This window comes from Schistocerca gregaria, chromosome 2 (genome assembly GCF_023897955.1).
Source record: "Schistocerca gregaria isolate iqSchGreg1 chromosome 2, iqSchGreg1.2, whole genome shotgun sequence".
Classification (NCBI taxonomy): domain Eukaryota; kingdom Metazoa; phylum Arthropoda; class Insecta; order Orthoptera; family Acrididae; genus Schistocerca; species Schistocerca gregaria.
In genome coordinates, this window is record NC_064921.1 from 754,545,575 (window position 1) to 754,563,163 (window position 17,589).

Below are 17,589 nucleotides of genomic sequence, written 5' to 3' on the forward strand. Positions count from 1 at the left end.
TTGTTATAGCTCCTACTATTTGTTGATGATTTTGCTCTTTCCATTTCTTACCCTTAATGTACCAATGGTCTTTAGAGATTTGATTCATTTGTGTTTATCGTTTTGGGAATCTGGGTGACCAATTCTGTCTACATGATTCATTCATTCTGTTCTAAACTCTTGAATGTGATCTTATGTATTTCGTATTTGTAATTCTGTCTTTACTTCTACATTACTTTTTCCCTCTACTAGTGTTCCCTGACTTTTTTCTCGAAAAGTTCATTTTGCCTTTTCTTTCTTTCTTTTCTTCTTTTTCGTAGGACTCCGTATCTTAACTCCCATGTAACAGAAAAGGAATAGTCATAGTTTTTAGTGTGTGCCACTTGTGTAACTGGATCTTGTTAATTTTGATTTCTGTATTTACTTCCATTCCTCTAACTTCTATGACCTTACAGTTTTTGATCGAGACTTTAAAGTTGTACACTGCAGCTGTTAAGATAAGCTCATGACCTTTCCTCATTAGGAATACCAACTTCAAGATATTATTATTTGATCTGAAGCATACGAAATAGACATTAAATGCGCGTTATCATGTTAAAAAACTTTGTGTGGTTTACGGAGGTATTGGCGTGGGGCAAGCCTCATCGGAGAGGTCCACCACATGAGCGGCTAGGGAAGGGATTCCAGTGGTGGTTTCCCGTTGCCTTCCACTGATGCTGAGGAAATACACGCCAGGTCTCTGACCGAACACGCTGAGCTACTGTGCCGGCTGTCCACCTAAATATCGGGGCGGACTTGTTACGTTAAGTTCGGTGTTTAATTCTTAATCTCCAGTATACGTGGATATAAAATGTCTTCTGTATGAAAGCTTAAAAGTCCACTAAGACAAAAAAAAGCGACGCATCACTAAGGACTTACCCGAATGGAAATCGGTAGGTGCGATCTACATATACAGTCAATTTCAGAAAAATTGAATGATTTATTCAAGAGAAAAATCTTCACAAACTGGGCGAGTCATTAACGCGTTGGTCCGCCTCTGGCCCTTATGCAAGCAGTTATTCGTCCCGGCAATTACAGATAAGTTGCTGGATGCCCTACTGAGCGATATCGTGCCATTTTTGCCTAGTCGGCGCGTTAGATAGCCAAAATCCCGAGATGGTTGCAGGACCCTGCCCATAATGTTCCACACGTTCTGAATTGGGGAGAGATCCGGCGATCTTGCTGGCCGAGGTAGGGTGTGGCAAGCACGAAGACAATCAGTAAAAATTCTCACCGTGTAAGCCCAGGATGGCTTGCCGTGGAGCACTAGAAAACTGGGGCGTAGACTGTCATCAACGTACCGCTGTGGTGTAAGGGTGTCGCGGATGACGACCAAAGGGGTCCTGCTATGAAAAGATGTGACATACCAGGTCATCACTCCTGGTTGTCGGTCGTATGACAGGCGATAATCGTGTTGATATCCCAGCACTGTGTAGCGTGTCTACAGTCACGTCTCCGTTGGTCACCGGGGCTCAGTTCTATGCGGAACTCATCACTGAAGACAATTCTTCTCCATTCAGTGAGATTCCAGGCCGAAGACGTGTCTGCAGACGTCCCAGACAGCGGTGGAATACCAACCGGACTGTTGCCAGCCACACGACCCGACAAACAGGAGTGATGATGTAAGGTGCTATTTATTTTCAGAGCAGGACTTCTTTGGTTGTCATCCACAGCACATTTACAGCACAGCGCTACGCCTATCATACTCTACGCCCCACTGTGTTGCTCTTCATGGTAAGTCTTCTGGGCTTATGTTTTAGCAAGGAAATGTACGCGTGCACTAAGCGAGAGTCTCTACTGCTATCTTTGTGCTTGGCAAACCCTACCTTGGCCACCAAGGTCGCCGGATCTCTCCCTGAGATCCCGTGGGGTATTATGGACCGGACCTTCCAGCCATCTCGGAATTCTGACGATCTAACGCGCCATTTCGACAGCATTTAGACGAAATCCCTTACGAGGACATTCAGCAACTGTATCAGTCAATCCCAACCCTAATAACTGCTTGCATAAGGGCCAACCCGAATAACTGCTTGCTTAAGGGCCAGATGCGGGCAAAAGCGTTACTGACGTGCACAATTTGTGAAGATCTTTGTCTCGAATAAATCATCCAATTTTTCTGAAATTTATCATTTGCTTGTCTCTACACGTACATCACATGTGCCGATTTCCATCCCATTTGGATAGTACTTCGTGCTGCGTCGTTTTTTCTTGTCTTAGAGTGATATAAGTTAATGGACATTAGTATTCTTCTTATGTCCGAGGACAATCTAACGCTTATTGTGCTTTATTTCAAGCTTAATATGACTTGATGGCTACGAAAACAAATGTCCAATGAAGAGTTAAGACTTCACTGAGGTTGATCGTTCGACGTTTTTGGTAGTTAACGTAGAAAAATCAAACTGAACAATGTTTAAGTTCTACGTTAAATTGTAATTACAGTAAGTTTGACGAAACTCTTCACAGTTGCGGAGAAGTCAGCAACCATTAACAGACATTTGCCCAGTGAAGAGCTATGTTAATCATCTCAGTCTTCGAAATGAATGTACTATATCCCACATAATATGGGGAACAATAAATTTTTATGTGTGATTCGAAATATCGAAACTTAAGTTTCGGCTATGAATGGCATCCAAAATGACGAGTATTTTTTTTCTCGTAACGTTTTTGTCTACCAAGATATTACAACTATGACATTTTTAATGTTGCGTTGATTATTTTTGCCACATTCTGGAGTTTTTGAGAGAGGAAGTACATTAATGTGCTGTTGATAATGCTTCCACTCGAACGTTTCACAAAAGTAGTTGACGAATGCTTCTAATTGTGAGTTGGTGACAATACATTGCAGTATCATTTCTGTTACTGTTTATTAGTGTGGCAAAAAGAGGCAAATAGAGGCGTCACTCTCGACTACGTTCACAAATAGCACATAAGCATTAAGAGTGTTATATAAATCACAGAAAACCACAAGCAATTTATAGCAACATCTATTAGCATCCAGAATGGGGTTTCACTCTGCAGCGGAGTGTGCGCTGATATGAAACTTCCTGGCAGATTAAAACTGTGTGCCCGACCGAGACTCGAACTCGGGACCTTTGCCTTTCGCGGGAAAGTGCTCTACCATCTTATTTATTTATCTATTTTTAAATCTCATTTTGTTCGATTTTGTTCGTTATATCTGCTCTGAGCGGACGTCGTAAGACATCCGTTTTAAGCTCGTTGTTAATCGATTAACTCAGTTTTTTTTTTTTTTTGTTACAGAGGGCGACTAACCCTCTGAGCGAACACGCTGAGCTACCGTGCCGGCTTCCACCTGAGCTACCGAAGCACGAATCACGCCCGTTCCTCACAGCTTTACTTCTGCCAGTACCTCGTCTCCTACCTTCCAAACTTTACAGAAGCTCTCCTGCGAACCTTGCAAAACTAGCACTCCTGAAAGAAAGGATACTGCGGAGACATGGAGTGCTAGTTCTGCAAGGTTCGCAAGAGAGCTTCTGTAAAGTTTGGAAGGTAGGAGACGAGGTACTGGCAGAAGTAAAGCTGTGAGGAACGGGCGTGAGTCGTGCTTCGGTAGCTCTGATGGTAGAGCACTTGCCCGCGAAAGGCAAAGTTCCCGAGTTCGAGTCTCGGTCAGGCACACAGTTTTAATCTGCCAGGAAGTTTCATCTATTAGCATCTTCTTTTTTTTGAGATCTCCAAAATGCATTGTTTATGTCATACATGTGTAGTTTCTACACTCTCTGCAAAATGCATTTTTATGTAATACATGAGTACTTTCCACAGTCCCTCAGTAAATATGTAAATCACAAGTATTATCCTTACAAATAAATATCCATTTGAGTGCTGTCATTTGTAGGAATACTGTTCGGTAACTTGAACCATTTATGGCGTATCTTGTGTGGTCATTTTTCGTGAGGAAGACTGTTAGTGTATGATCACCATGCGCAAGAGTGCTTCGAAGTCGTTCACCACCAAGTTCTGTCTTATGGCAATGATTTCCTCTCTGCCTGCCAACAACATCGAAAGTCCTGGGGTATTCGTCATGTATAAAGAAGCTCGGAAGAAGGCTATATCCAACAGTGGATGATAAATGACTGATGTAAATTCAACTTTTTGTTTACTTCCAGAGTTTATCCTTCCCCTCTGGAACCAAGTTAACAATCCCTTAGCAGACGTCTCAATAATTTGTTGATTCTACCGTTTAGTTATGAGTTCGTGTCACTGACATAATGAGGTCTTCATCTTCCATAACTGGTAGCAGAATATCATTGAGAGAGGCGCATAATTCCTGTGGTGACTTTGATCGTCAAGTGACGACGCCGTCACATAAAACAAAAGTGTGTGGTTCCTCAAACGGTGGCGCAGTGCTTACGTCTAATCAAGTTTTCCTGAAAGAAAAAATATTCATTACATGCATTATGTTCTCACCTGACAAAACATCAACAGACTTAACAGTGGTGCAACAATTCCAAGTATTCGTCTATTTACGGTAGAGTAGTACAATCCGTGAGTACTGGGCTACAGTATTTTAAGTTCTGTAATAGTATCCAGTGATTGTGTGATGCTGGTAGTGTGACCACGTTCCACAACTACTGCTCATGTTTTCATGTTCTGGTGAATCGTGTACGAGTTGCTTTTCTTCCTTTTCTTTACATCGTTTTCACCTTCGTAGTTTTCGTCTACGAAGCGTTTAACCGTGTGGTGATATTCCTGCTTGCATTTCCTCATTCAATAACTGCTCGCAAACGTATCAACTCCAAGTCTAACCAGTCAGTGCTGTTTGTCGTTCCCAGAGATCAGCAACTGTTTTATTTTGCTATTGGTTTTTGTAGTTCTTTTATTGACGGGAAATGGAAAGTGCCATGCCATGAAGCACGAATCAAATATTTATAAAATCTTGTAGAGCTGTTCATCACCTCATTATCATCAGCATTCTACCCATAGTCAGGTTTTCACATGATAAATCTCTGTGCTCTCCTGTCTTCTGCCACCCTCTTCAGTTCCGCATATTTTCCGCTTCCCTGTATGTCGTATATAATCTTGTATCTCCTCCTTCCTCTGAAGCTCCTCCAACATACTAGACCTTCCAAAGCGCCTGTTAGCAAGCACTCGTGCCCCAAGAAATGTCTCATCCAGTTCTTCTTCCTTTCTCTTATAACCTGCAACAGTCTTCCCCTCTCCCCAATTCTTTCCAACACTTTTTCATTACTCACTCTTTCCTTTCAGCTTATCCTCTCCATTCTCCTCCACTTCCAGCTTTTAAATACTTCTAGCTTCTTCTTCAGCCGCTGTTATCAGTGTCCACGTTTCTGCCACATAGAGTGCCTCATTGAGGACAAAACACTTGCCACATCTTCTCCTCAGACCTTTATCTAATTTGCCTCATCATAATTTATCTTTCTATTGAATGTTTGCTTCCCCGTAGCAACGCGTATTTTCACCTCCTGGTGGTATCTCAAGTCTTCAGTGATCGTACATCCAAAATATTTAAATGGTCGTATCTTGTCCTATTTTCATATTTGCAAGTCTCCTTCTTTTGTAGATCACCATACTCTTTGTTTTTGTTGTATTTATTCTCATCCCATATTCCACACAAGCTCCATTCATACCTTTTATTTTCATAGCATAACGGGAATTACACAGTTAAACTATCATTCCATTCGAAACTGATGACCATCATCAATACCAATACAAGGTATGCACTGACAGGAACGTCTCCACTCTTGTATGGTTCAAATGGCTCTGAGCACTATGGGACTCAACATTTTAGGTCATAAGTCCCCTAGAACTTAGAACTACTTAAACCTAACTAACCTAAGGACATCACACACACCCATGCCCGAGGCAGGATTCGAACCTGCGACCGTAGCAGTCCCGCGGTTCCGGACTGTAGCGCCAGAACCGCACGGCCACCGCGGCCGGCTCCACTCTTGTATCCGTTGTGGCTTGGAAGAAAACATCTCCTAAATGTCATCCTGAGGATTTCCTTATCATATCTGAAACACAAGCTGTTGCAACATATGAAGGTTGCTGACTGGAGGCCAATATGGAAATATACGTCTTCCCATCACATCTCAGACGTGCTGTGTCGGTAGCAAATCAGGAGATCGGGCAAGACAGTCAAGGACGCATGTATTCCTCATGGTGTTTGTGGTATCAGTTGCAGTGTGGTACTTTGCATTATCCTACTGAAGTATATCATTTAATGCCCTGATCATTACGAGAATGGCAACACGGTTTAAAGCACTTGGCACATACTGGCGAGCGTTCACATGCTCACCAACAACTATCAAATCAGATCTGTTGTATCAAATAACTCCTCACATCGTGATTGTAGAAGTTGAGGTCTGAAAACGGTCGCTTCCAGTGACCTTTCATGAGGTCGTCAACGAACATACTGAGGTAGATCTGAGCGCCGCAGACAGAAACCAGACGCGTCGCTTAACATGGCAGAATGCTACTCAATGTCCCTGTTGACTCCGGTGCTACACCACGCAAGTCTCTGTTCCCTGTGTTATGGTGTCGTTGGTGAACGACGCATGATAACCAAAGATCTCAGCCCATCTCCCAGTAATCTCCTGACGGTTCGCGGTGACACTCTGACTGTAGCCTCTGCCAAGATTGCAGCTGTTGCCATACGTCTATTCGTCAGAGGCAGTCGGACACTCGTACCAGCTTCTCATAGTGTAACGTTCCTGGAAGGACCCCCGCCTACTCTTCTCGCCACACAGTTCTCCTGGATCCACCTCATCACCACTCGTCCTACATCTACATCAATATTCTACCAGCACCTGACGGCGTGTGGCGGAGGGTACTTTTGGTACCACTAACTGATCCCCCTTCCCTGCTCCACTTGCAAATGACACGCGGGAAGAATGATTGTCAGTAGGCCACTATATTAGCTCTAACTTCTCGAATTTTCCCGTCGTGGTCGTTTCGCGAGATGTGTGTGGAAGGAAACGATATGTAGTCCGACTCTTCCCGGAAAATGCTCTCTCGGAATTTCAACCGTGAACCTCTCCGTGATGCACAGCGCCTCTCTTGTGACGTCTGCCACTCCAGTTTGTTCAGCATCGCTGTAACACTCTCGCACCGACTACACGATCCCGTGACGAACCGCGCTGCTCTTCGTTGAATCTTCTCTGTCTTTTCTATCAGTCCTGCCTGGTAATGATTCTAGATTATGAACAATATTCCCGAACTGTTTGAGCAAGCGCCTTATGAGCCACTTCCTTCGAGGATAAGTTACATTTCCTTAAAATTCCTATAAATCTGGCAGACATATGCTTTTCTACAATTTGTTTTATGTGGTGTAACATAAGATCCATGTCACAGATTGCGCGGCCTTGCCTTGTTCTTAGCATAAGTTAATTTAAGTAGTGTGTAAGTCTAGGGGCCCGATGACGTCAGCAGTTCGGTCCCTTAGGATGTTACACACATTTGAACTTCAGATCGCTCTGGACAGTTACTCCTAGATATTTTACAGTAGATAGTGTTTCCAGCAGTTTTTCGTCAATAGTGTAGTTGTGAAGTAGTGGATTTCTGTTCCTACGTACGCGCAATATTACATTTATTTACATTCAGGGTGAGCTGCCAGAGCCTGCAACATTAATCAATCCTCTGTAGGTCCTCCTGCAAATCGTTACTGTCTTCTGGCGTTGCTATCTTCTTATAGACAACCGCATAGGCTGAAAACAGTCTTAAGGGGCTTCCGACGCTTTCTACTAGATCATTTATATACATTGTGACAGTACCGGTGTTATCACACTTCCTTGGGGTGTTCCGGAAATTACGTTTGCAGCTCTCGAGTTTGTAATATTAAGAGCGACGTGTAGAGTTCCATCTGCAAGGAAGTCGAACCCTGTCGCAAATCTGGTCCGATACTCTGTAAGTTCGATTTTTTTTAAGTTCGTATTTTTTTCACTAAACAGCAGTGCGGAAATGTCTTCAGGAAGTCAAGGAACATGACACCAGTCTGACGCCGTTGTTTACAGCCAAGTGGATCTCATGAAGGAACAGAGCGAGCTGATTCACAAGATTTCTGTTCACAGAACCCGTGATGATTTTGCTAGAGAATATGTTCGTTGTCCAAAAACGTCATAATTTATGAGCATAAAATATGTTCCATAATTCTACAACGATATAGATCTGGCTATGCTGACACGTCGAACTGAAAAGCTCGAGTAACGCTACACTCGTGGAATAGCCATCATGTACTCACTCCAGTCTTCAAATGTAGGAATGACCTCTTTCGGTACTGAAAATAATTTTAATCAATGTATATCAGAGGTGTGGAAGTATTGAAGAATTTTAACACCTTTGAAGTCCAGAACAAGCCCCCGTGGCCGATGTCGCTAACTTATGGCCCTCTATCTAATGTGAAGAAGACCCAGATCTCTGGTCGATCATCAGCGATCGGCTTGTTATCTTTGGCGCGTCCCCGTGCATGAGCATCTTTGCGTGGTCAGTTTGGGGCGGCCGGTGAGACTGGCGGAGTTGTGGCTCGGGAGTAAGCACACGTGTGATGTCTGTTACGCTGGGGCTGTTTGCTAATCGTGAAACTCCTGCGGCGGTTGCTGGTTGCCTGGAAGGCATTTCATATAAACTGTGTCAAGCCTCACAGTGAGATGGAAGTCCGGAGTTGGTGTCGGCCTAGATGTTTGTACAAATTGAGGTGCCTGTGTGAGAAGCACGGCGTGGGCCTGTTGGTTGCGTCGTCCTTCTGGCAGCCACCGCAAGCGGATGTTCGGCCGGAATGTCTACAGTTTGTGGTGAGCATAGTGTGAACAAGTTCTCGTATGATGTGCTCCCAGCCTTAGCCTGTGTTATTTGTGGGTGCCGACCCCTTGTCTGTTACTGCTTTCGGGTGTCCTGTAAGATTTCACAGCAAAACTGTGTTTTTGTGGCAGTCTGTGTTTCTGGCTCAGCCTCCGCCTAGAAAGGGATTGGACATCTTTGGGAATTCCTTAAGGATGTAATTTAAACATATTTAAAAAAAATTGTTCTTTCAGAATAAGCGCCTGTTTCTTTGGGACACTGTAGGTCAAACAGGAGTGGCGTAATGTTAATGAGCATTTGTCATTCGTCAAATGAAGTGTATTTAATGTGTTGCAGTTTTCTGGGGCACGCAGCTGTGTTATTGAACTCATTTTGAAGTGCTCTGTCGGATGAATGACTGCTCCCCACTTCGGTTTATTCCTCTGAGTAGTATTGTAAGGTTATTTTGGATATTTGTCAGTGGGGTGTATTGCTTCAATTTTGTTTTCCTCCTTCTCTGAATTATGGAGAATTGTTTAGTTTATCTGGTTATTGGCTTAACTCGCGCTTCACGCACTAAATCACTTGATATTGAAATTGTTTTTTTTTAATTCCTGTTTGATGTCAGACAGATTCAAATGTAACTTCATTTATGTTATTTGAAATAAATGTGTTGGATTGACCTTAATGAATTATGTGCAATCGGAGTAAGGAACCCAGCCCTTCATTAGTGCTTAACAGTGGCATGTGGTTCGGGTTGTGAGCCCCGTGCTCGGACCACTATCGCCCTCTATCTAATGTGAAGAAGACCCAATGTTTTTTATAAGGCAAGCAACAAAGATAAAAGCGAAACTTTGCGATGAGATAGTGGCACAAGTTGGTAACTTCAGATTCCTAGGATGCAAAACTACCAGTAAGAAACAAAAACAAGGAACAGTATTTTCTGGAACCCATTAATTAAACAATTAAGGTAAATATTAGTGAAATATCTAGTGGGGAGTTGCGCCGAGACATGGACACTGTGGCGGAGGGAGGGGAAACGGTTAGCTGCTTTCAGACGTAGATCTGGAGAAGAACGGAAGCTGTGAAATAGCTTTCAATGGAGAAACAATACAGCGAACCTGCTGAAAATAATTGTTTAATATATTTTCCTAGGTTTGGACACTTCTGAGTATGTCTTCATTACAATGAAAATTTGAAAGCCTCAAAATTACATTGAGAGAAGGCTATAATCAATGTTTAGAGCAGAAATGCTCATGTCAAACATTAAAAATTAAGACCATTTCAGCCGTTGGAACGCTTTTAATTTTTGACGTGAGTATGTCTGCTTGAAACTTTGACTATTGCCTTCTCGCATTGTAACTTTGCGGCTTTTAAAATTTCAGCCTGTAGAAGATATCCTTACAAGTGTCAAAAACTAGGTTGTTGTTGTTGTTGTCTTCTGTCCTGAGACTGGTTTGATGCAGCTCTCCATGCTACTCTATCCTGTGCAAGCTTCTTCATCTCCCAGTACCTACTGCAACCTACATCCTTCTGAATCTGCTTAGTGTACTCATCTCTCGGTCTCCCTCTACGATTTTTACCCTCCACGCTGCCCTCCAACGCTAAATTTGTGATCCCTTGATGCCTCAAAACATGTCCTACCAACCTATCCCTTCTTCTAGTCAAGTTGTGCCACAAACTTCTCTTCTTCCCAATCCTATTCAATACCTCCTCATTAGTTACGTGATCTATCCACCTTATCTTCAGTATTCTTCTGTAGCACCACATTTCGAAAGCTTCTATTCTCTTCTTGTCCAAACTAGTTATCGTCCATGTTTCACTTCCATACATGGCTACACTCCAAACAAATACTTTCAGAAACGACTTCCTGATACATAAATCTACATTCGATGTTAACAAATTTCTCTTCTTCAGAAACGCTTTCCTTGCCATTGCCAGTCTACATTTTATATCCTCTCTACTTCGACCATCATCAGTTATTTTACTTCCTAAATAGCAAAACTCCTTTACTACTTTAAGTGTCTCATTTCCTAATCTAATTCCCTCACCATCACCCGATTTAATTTGACTACATCTACATCTACATCTACATGACTACTCTGCAATTCACATTTAAGTGCTTGGCAGAGGGTTCATCGAACCACAATCATACTATCTCTCTACTATTCCACTCCCGAACAGCGAGCGGGAAAAACGAACACCTAAACCTTTCTGTTCGAGCTCTGATTTCTCTTATTTTATTTTGATGATCATTCCTACCTATGTAGGTTGGGCTCAACAAAATATTTTCGCATTCGGAAGAGAAAGTTGGTGACTGAAATTTCGTAAAAAGCTCTCGCCGCGACGAAAAACGTCTATGCTGTAATGACTTCCATCCCAACTCGTGTATCATATCTGCCACACTCTCTCCCCTATAACGCGATAATACAAAACGAGCTGCCCTTCTTTGCACCCTCTCGATGTCCTCCGTCAATCCCACCTGGTAAGGATCCCACACCGCGCAGCAATATTCTAACAGAGGACGAACGAGTGTAGTGTAAGCTGTCTCTTTAGTTGACTTGTTGCATCTTCTAAGTGTCCTGCCAATGAAACGCAACCTTTGGCTCGCCTTCCCGACAATATTATCTATGTGGTCCTTCCAACTGAAGTTGTTCGTAATTTTAACACCCAGGTACTTAGTTGAATTGACAGCCTTGAGAATTGTACTATTTATCGAGTAATCGAATTCCAACGGATTTGTTTTGGAACTCATGTGGATCATCTCACACTTTTCGTTATTTAGCGTCAACTGCCACCTGACACACCATACAGCAATCTTTTCTAAATCGCTTTGCAGCTGATACTGGTCTTCGGATGACCTTGCTAGACGGTAAATTACAGCATCATCTGCGAACAACCTAAGAGAACTGCTCAGATTGTCACCCAGGTCATTTATATAGATCAGGAACAGTAGAGGTCCCAGGACGCTTCCCTGGGGAACACCTGATATCACTTCAGTTTTACTCGATGATTTGCCGTCTATTACTACGAACTGCGACCTTCCTGACAGGAAATCACGAATCCAGTCGCACAACTGAGACGATACCCCATAGCTCCGCAGCTTGATTAGAAGTCGCTTGTGAGGAACGGTGTCAAAAGCTTTCCGGAAATCTAGAAATACGGAATCAACTTGAGATCCCCTGTCGATAGCGGCCATTACTTCGTGCGAATAAAGAGCTAGCTGCGTTGCACAAGAGCGATGTTTTCTGAAGCCATGCTGATTACGTGTCAATACATTCCATTATCCTCGTTTTGTTTTTGTTGATGTTCATCTTATATCCTCCTTTCAAGACACTGTCCATTCCGTTCAACTGCTCTTCCAAGTCCTTTGCCGTCTCTGACAGAATTACAATGTCATCGGCGAACCTCAAAGTTTTTACTTCGTCTCCATGAATTTTAATACCTACTCCAAATTTTTCTTTTGTTTCCTTTACTGCTTGCTCAATATACAGATTGAATAACATCGGGGAGAGGCTACAACCCTGTCTCACTCCTTTCCCAACCACTGCTTCCCTTTCATGCCCCTCGACTTTTATGACGGCCATCTGGTTTCTGTACAAATTGTAAATAGCCTTTCGCTCCCTGTATTTTACCCCTGCCACCTTTAGAATTTGAAAAAGAGTATTCCAGTCAGCATTGTCAAAAGCTTTCTCTAAGTCTACAAATGCTAGAAACGTAGGTTTGCCTTTTCTTAATCTTTCTTCTAAGATAAGTCGTAAGGTCAGTATTTCCTAACGTGTTCCAACATTTCGACGGAATCCAAACTGATCCTCCCCGAGGTCCGCATCTACCAGTTTTTCCATTCGTCTGTAAAGAATTTGCGTTAGTATTTTGCAGCTGTGACTTATTAAACTGATAGTTCGGTAATTTTCACATCTGTCAGCACCTGCTTTCTTTGGGATTGGAATTATTATATTCTTCTTGAAGTCTGAGGGTATTTCGCCTGTCTCATACATCTTGCTCACCAGCTGGCAGAGTTTTGTCATGACTGGCTCTCCCAAGGCCGTCAGTAGTTCTAATGGTCTAGGTAAAGTATTAAATAATTATTTGCAACCAGTTGGCTGTGTTATTTCTCCTTTGAAATTTATATACGGTTGCTGAAAGACAGCCAAGTTCAAAACTGGTGTGAAATAGAGAGATAAGGTGTGTGTTGTTCTTAGCATAAGTTAGGGATCGCGACCCTAGCAGTTTGGTCCCTTAGGAATTCACAGCCATTTGAACATTTTCCAGGTGTAGTCCAGTGTGTGTAGCAGGCAGGCAGGTTGGTTGAAGGTCCTCAACTGGCCTCTTGGTGACCAATTCACGGCCATCAATAGCATCAAAGCCGAATCAGTTTCATCAGTAAACACAACAGACCTCCACCCTTGCCTCAAATGAGCTGTCGCTTGACACCACTGATCTCGCAAATGGTGGCGATTTGGGGTCAGTGGAATGCACGCCACAGAGCGGCTGGCTCGGAGCTATCCTTGTAGTAATCGATTTGTAACAGTTTGTTGTGTAACTGTGGTGCCAGCTACTGTTCAAATTGCTGCTGCAGATGCAGTAAGGTGTGCCAGAGCCATACACCGAACACCATGGTTTTCCCTCTCGGTAATGCCACTTGGGCTTCGGAAGCCCGGTCTTCTTGCAACCGTACACTTTCGTGACCACCACGGCCAGCAGCCATGTACAGTGTCTACATTTCTGCCAATTCTTTCCGCAGTGTCGCAACAGAACATCCAACTTCTCGTAGTTCTATTATACGACCTCGTTCAAAGTCAGTGGGGTGTTGATAAAGTCGTCCTTGTTGCCTCGTAGGCATTCTTGACTAACATCAACTCACCATGTCCAGTTCCAAAGGTGACTAACGCTCACAATCGTTACAGCACATATTTAAAGCAAAGCTGATTTGTAACATCAAAGTGGCGCTACGAGCACCATTCTTGTGCGACCGGAGAGAAGCTGGAATAGACATCATCTTTCAGATATAGAAAGACGCCTATCAAAGTTTCGTTTACGTCACACACCTGTGTGGTGCGCGATTTTTTTTTCATTAGAGTAGGTCAGGACGCTGGATGAGAAGAGACTGCACAGTAAACGATGCACCAGAAGTGACTGGGAATCGGACCATTGGATGCCAGTTGACTGATAACATCATATGCAGCTCTGAAAAGAGTAGAGGAAAACCGGGAGGACTGGAGAAGGCTTAACTTGCAACTAGCAAAAGAGCTGTTTGCGAGGTAAATGCGGATGTGAGAGTTATGCTGTCTTCAATATGAAATATTGCCCGGGGACTGATGACCATGGATGTTAAGTCCCATAGTGCTCAGAGCCATTTGAAATATTGTCCTGTTTAGTGCAAATGTATCTGAAATGCAAACTAGTTGCAAACCTTAGCACAGTGTGCTGGGTATTAAATCAAATGCACTCACCGTGTAAAAGTATGTGTTGATGAGTGAGGAAGAGCCGTGGCAATTAGGTTATCTGAACGTGGGACAAGTAGGATATTAACAGAATACCACTCACATGGTGTACAAAGTGAAATTTTATTCTGTTAACTAAATACTGCAAACCAACAAATTTATGACACAGAATACCTCGATTAATATGGTTCCAATGGCTCTGAGCACTATGGGACTTAACAGCTGTGGTCATCAGTCCCCTAGAACTTAGAACTACTTAAACCTAACTAACCTAAGAACATCACACACATCCATGCCCGAGGCAGGATTCGAACCTGCGACCGTAGCAGTCACACGGTTCCGGACTGCGCGCCTAGAACCGCGAGACCACCGCGGCCGGCCCTCGATTAATACTAAGTAACCAAATTCAATTTTCTTTTTCCTCTCTATTAAATTAAGTTTTAGTTACAAATATTAGATTAAAGTAGTGTATTCATCTTCATTTATCATCACCTGCACATGTAGCCTGTCTCCACACAAAAAACTTCGTTTCCATTTTTAGTTAATGTAACCAATATAACGTAACCAATGTAATGTAACCAACAAATTCATTTCCTATGTAAACACTACAATTTTTGAACGTTTCTTATCTTCTGTGTAAATAATATCTGCCCTTTCATTGCCCTGATGATTTCCTATCATCTTGCCAAAATGTATTAATGTTGGATTTCAGAATGTTATAAAATTCTATATGTGGCAATTTTATGTTTAATAAATACATCCTTACTGTTAATGCTTCTTTTGCAAGTTCACCCACTTTTTCGTTGATTCTGACTTCGTAGTATGGTTTCACCCAAGTCATCTCTACTAGTTTTCCTTTTCTGTTACAATGAATGCATTATTCTATTATATTGGTGGTATAATGATTTTAAGAGCTCTCCTGTCTCTTGTGGACAATCAATTTAAAACGGACATAGAATCAGTCACTATTAAAAGTTTGTTTTGAACTATGTGCATAGAGTACTTTACTATGCAGCAATTCAAGATAAAATCCCGTTGAAACCTCGGCTCCAGAGAACAGACTACAGCAGAAGATGCGTCTCCAGTTTAATAAGATCGAGGTTAAACCATATGAATTTTCCATGCCATTTGTACCGCTTCGGTCATTGTGAGACACCTTATTGTGAGTGCGGAAATAAAGCAGTTGCTGATGTGAACCAACTCCTATTTCTTGTCTCTTGTCAAGGATTCACCAAGAAGACCTACTGCAGAATCTCTTTCGGGAAAATATACGCCTGCTAGTGTCGAGTAGCATTCTTTCTACGACACAGTTATAAAATACCTAAACAAAAGTAATACACATAAACGTGCGTATTCACGGTAAGCACAATAAGAAAAGTACCCGCATAAATTCATAGAAAAAAATGCAACGGCAATGAATGAAATATTATGATTACAGTGTTTGTGATATGTTAGCAATAATTATTCCATTACTGACATAAAACTTGAATCTATATACTCACTATTAATATAGAACTTGTTCATCATCTTGATTAATGTTGATATTCTTAGTGTGTATTTAAGGTAAATGTATACAAAGAAGATGGTTGTACGGTGAAAGGGCCGAAAACCAATAAAAAACATAAAATAATAAATAATGGTAAGACACACGTCATTTTATCTTTGTTTACGACATTCAGTTGTCAAATGACAATGGCCTAAAGCCCCTCCCCTCCCCCCTAGACAGTAAATACAGAAGGGCCAAAAAATGTTGACACTTTTTGACAGTCAGTATTACTGGAATAAAATGACATACAGTTACAATTCTTGCATTGGGGGAAGGTTATTTTGTGTTCAAAGAGACCCCAATTAGCAACCAAACAACGTCGATGCCGCTGAACTGTCGACCGAACTACAGCTGCCAGTGTTCCCGGTTTGATGGCCGCACAGGACTCCTTGGTGGTTTCTCGCAGCTCGTTTAGTGTAGCTGGCTTCTGTTGATAAAGTTCCATTTTCCAGGTCCCACATTGGTAAAAGTCAAGAGATGTAAGGTCTGGAGACCATGGTGGACACCCAATAGCTCCTCTTGGACATATCCATCGTTCAGGAAGATTTTCATCCAAGTAGGCTCTGACATCTCTGTCGTAGTGAGGTGGAGCGCCATCTTGTTGTAGGTAAAACCTTTCATTTCCAAACATCTCTCGGATGGCAGGTAAAATCGATGGTCGCCTTATATGAAGATACACCTCACCAGTTACAGCACCTTCAAAGAAGTGTGGACCGATAAAACCGCGCAGTGACAGACCACACCACACATTAACACCCGGTTGGTTAACGTGTTTGTCCGTGGACGTGAGGATTATCAAATCCCAGAACACCCACTTGTGGCGGTTTGCAGTACCGTTCAGTTTGAATTGCGCCTCGTCATATCAGATAACCATCGCTGCAAATCGTTCATCCTCACGAACCATGCCTTCAAACCACTTGCAATTTCCATCCTTCGATCCCCGTCGTCCTTGTTCATAGCACGCAGCGATCTTGAAATGCATACCAATTTGTAGCCTTCGGATTCCGTCGTGGGCTTGATCGACTTATACCGTTTTCATAGGCACCCTGCTTCACAGAGTTTTGAGGTGACTTTGTAAAATGTTGCAACACAGCAGCGCTCAAAGGTGGACTTGATGTAATACATTCCTGGAAATTGAAATAAGAACACCGTGAATTCATTGTCCTAGGAAGGGGAAACTTTATTGACACATTCCTGGGGTCAGATACATCACATGATCACACTGACAGAACCACAGGAACATAGACACAGGCAACAGAGCATGCACAATGTCGGCACTAGTACAGTGTAAATCCACCTTAATCTTGTGGAACGGCTTGCCATGCCATTTCCACCTGGAGCCTCAGTTGGACCAGCGTTCGTGCTGGACGTGCAGACCGCGTGAGACGACGCTTCATTCAGTCCCAAACATGCTCAATGGGGAACAGATCCGGAGATCTTGCTGGCCAGGGTAGTTGACTTACACCTTCTAGAGCACGTTGGGTGGCACGGGATACATGCGGACGTGCATTGTCCTGTTGGAACAGCAAGTTCCCTTGCCGGTCTAGGAATGGTAGAACGATGGGTTCGATGACGGTTTGGATGTACCGTGCACTATTCAGTGTCCCCTCGACGATCACCAGAGGTGTACGGCCAGAGATCGCTCCCCACACCATGATGCCAGGTGTTGGCCCTGTGTGCCTCGGTCGTATGCAGTCCTGATTGTGGCGCTCACCTGCACGGCGCCAAATACGCATACGACCATCATTGGCACCAAGGCAGAAGCGACTCTCATCGCTGAAGACGACACGTCTCCATTCGTCCCTCCATTCACGCCTGTCGCGACAC